General features: G+C 37.8%; 1 long non-coding RNA gene across 1 annotated transcript; it reads right to left on the reverse strand.

Moving 5' to 3' along the window:
* Window positions 1-412: 412 nt before the first annotated feature.
* LOC141100144 (uncharacterized) lies at window positions 413-3,273 on the reverse strand. The gene is made up of 2 exons (XR_012234612.1): window positions 2,750-3,273; window positions 413-713 (listed from the first exon to the last, which is right to left on the reverse strand). It is a non-coding gene; the product is annotated as an uncharacterized lncRNA (long non-coding RNA).
* Between the last annotated feature and the right edge of the window lie 244 nt (window positions 3,274-3,517).

Raw genomic sequence — 3,517 nt, forward strand, 5'->3', positions numbered from 1 at the left:
AAGTTCCTTGTGGTTGTTGTTTCTCTGATAGGAAACACAACGGGTTAATTGGATCCTCGGTATAATAATTTTTCGTTTCTAATAATTTATTATCATTACCCTGTCCCATGTTCCTATGATTTCCTGATGGGCACAATATTCTTTGATCAATTAATAGATGCGTTTTTTCACATCGTTTTTATATTTTTTATAATAATAATTACAGGACGCTTTTTAAATATAAATCATATAATATACATTTCTTGTGAACATTAGTTGTTTCTTCCTTTCTTTTCAACCCCATTCTTTCTGCCCAGAGTGGTGGGCAATCCGAGTTTCTCAAGTAGGCTGTATTTCTGCGTGTCCTTTCCCTCGATGTGTGCCACTGATTTCTCTGGAAACTGAATGGAATTAAAAGACTGAGACACCGCACTCATGGAAAATTTATGATCATTTTATTATTTATTGTTCCTTTATTAAATGATCTTATATAATCATATATTTATATTTTTAATATTATATACATTTTTTCATTTTTTCATATATATTTTTAACACATTTTTCTGTTTCTCTTGGAGATATATATATATTTTCCTCTGTTGTCCTGACACCTTCCCTGGTATAATGGTGTGAGTATTTGACTGTGGTCCTTTTATTTTCCTCACAACGCAAGTTCCTTTTTAATTCTCCTCTTTTCTTATTTTTTTCCTTTTTTAATTCCAATTTTAGAGTTCCTGCAAAATAAAATAAAGGTATAATTGATTTTATCAACCATAGATGAAATTACTTCGACATTTTATGACATTTGAATTGTTTTGAACTTTGACCTCTGTGGTGCATCACATGTCATTTATGGCGCCAAGTTTGAATTGTGAATGTATAAATCTGGAGACAGCTCCCTGTACTCATATGTCATCCCCTGAGGAAGAAGTGTTATACTTCGAAACGCGTAGGGAATAAAGGGTTATTTCATTAACCTGGCTTGGATATGAAATCTGTCTGGCAGCGCACTTAAAAGTCCAAGAATTTATTCCAAAGAATCTGTACACCAAAGAGACATTTCGTTCCCTTAACATACAGAGTATTTTCCCTCAAAATCCGGAACACAGTCCGGACATGTTCCATATGAGAATCCCAATCACTGGAAAAGATCAAAATATCATCCAGATAAATGATCAAAAACTTATCCACAAAGTCCCGGAAAATATTGTTCATAAAAGATTGGAAGACGGAAGGGGCATTATTGAGCCCAAAAGGCATCACCAGGTACTCAAAATGTCCCTCCGGAGTACTAAACGCCGTCTTCCATTCATCCCCATGCTTGATGTGAATTAGATTATGCGACCCCTGAGGTCAAGTTTGGTAAATCAACAAGCACTTTTAACTCTAGAAAATAAATCAGAAATCTGGGATAACAGGTACTGATATTTAGCAGTGATTTTGTTAAGGGAACGATAGTCAATACATGGCCTTAATGAGCCATCTTTCTTGACCACAAAAAAACAGCACCTAAAGGTGAAGAGGATGGTCTAATATGACCCTTCAATGATTCCTTGATATAAGATTGCATAGCATCATGTTCAGGTACCGATAAGTTGAAAAGCCGACCCTTGGGAAATTTACAACCGCGCATTAACTCAATTGCGCAGTCATAACTCCTATGAGGAGGCAGAGACGCGGACTTACACTAAATACATCAGAAAAATCAGCCAGTCAGGAACATCATGAGACTGGGGAGAGGTGGAGAAAACATGAATGTCACTAAAAACACATTGACAACCCCAACTCACCACAGACAGATTTCCAATCCAAAACAGGATTATGGGTTTGCAACCAGGGAAAACCCAGTACAATAATATCATGTAAATTGTGAAACACCAAAAATTTACAATTCTCTTGGTGGTCCGGGGCGAACACAATTATCACCTTGGCCCAAAACTGGGGTTTATTCTCCACCAAAGGGGTAGCATCAATACCCCTCAAAGGAATACAGCACAGCCCCAGCAGGGAGCACGCTGAACCCTCACAGCAAAGCAGAAAGAGGCAAAACCAGATCAGATGCAAAGGAACAAATGAACAACTTAACTGAAAAGTGCAGGATCAGGCAGGAGACAGCAGTCCTCAAAATGCACAGGAAGAAACCAATCACCAGCAGCAACTGAGGGAAGCCTGCTCACTTATATTCTCCCAGTCAGTAACCCCTGATTTCCAATCATCGTTGTCAGGTGGCAGACTTCTGTCAACCCGGCCAGCTCCACTACCCACAGTAACCACCAGAGGGAGCCTCGACTCAGAAGTCAGATCAAGAGAATTCACAATACATCTCTATGCGATTGTAGCCTTGCAAAACAAGTTGATATCATCATCCAATAAAGGTACTAGGGTTTAATAGAGGAGTGAGGATCCTAGATCTGAAAAAATGTTCGTTATTAAACCTCCTCTTTTGAAATGCATATGGTCACAGAAAATGGAAAAACCCTTTGTCATCCAGCAGATTTCAAGTAGAGATAGAAAAATAATAATAAGAAAGACATATATAGAATATTCATAGCAATGTCCTCTTCCCAAAAGAAAGATGCCTCCATCATAATCATGCTTCGAATGCTGTAGCTTGACAACAATTGATGAAAATACCTGAAAAAGAAAACAGGCGAGGATTTGTAAGGAAAAGGGAGCATTTCTGTCCTTGCCGTTGGCTGCCAGCTGGTAAGAATTTTAGTTAATTGTACAGCTTTAAATAGATAGGTATAGCAGAGCCAGATATGCTCACCTTGAAAAAGACACCGTGAGTGTCGGAACGCATGGGTCTCCTCACACCACTTTGGTCGCATTATTGCTCGTTAATTGACGGGGCAACTGCTCTTTTTCTTCTGTCTGGACTATTTCAGGGTGACGTATTAGCCTTCCTGACTCCATTCAGGTTAACCACTCCCTCACTGTGTATATATGTTATTTCTCTTCTTATGTGATATAGCTGAAGGAACAGAAAAAGCGCAATAGGGTCTTATCCGGGTTATTGTAGAAAAAGTAAATTAAAATTTACTCACCCTTTTTAGGAGAGATTAAGGCATGTAGGCTCAGTAATCTGCTTGCTGCACGTCCAAAGGTCAACTCTGTGGCCGCTTCAACATCTGATTTCGGAATAAATTCTTGGACTTCTGTGCGCTAACAGATAAAATCACTAATCCAGTATTTTGGAGAAAGATTAATCCATTTATTTCCCAACGCGTTTCGAAATGTATACCATTTCTTCTTCAGGGGATGACATATATGATCAGACAGAACAGTCACGGATTATATAGAACAGAAGTTCAAAAAAAAAAAGGATTCAAAAAACGGCGCCAAAAGGTCACATGTCAACTGGTACAAATGTCAGAGTTCAAAACGTCATAGTTAAATTAGTGTATTAGTTAAATTTAAAATCATTAAAAACATATTGCTTTTATTATTCCATAGATAAAAGAAAGAAAAGAAAAGAGGAATTGGAAGATAAAAAAGAACAAAAAAGAACAAGGAGGGAAAGACCCGTGTAAAACGA

Source organism: Dendrobates tinctorius, unplaced genomic scaffold (genome assembly GCF_039654945.1).
Source record: "Dendrobates tinctorius isolate UK_male_01 unplaced genomic scaffold, ASM3965494v1 ptg000103l, whole genome shotgun sequence".
In the NCBI taxonomy this organism is placed as follows: Eukaryota; Metazoa; Chordata; class Amphibia; order Anura; family Dendrobatidae; genus Dendrobates; species Dendrobates tinctorius.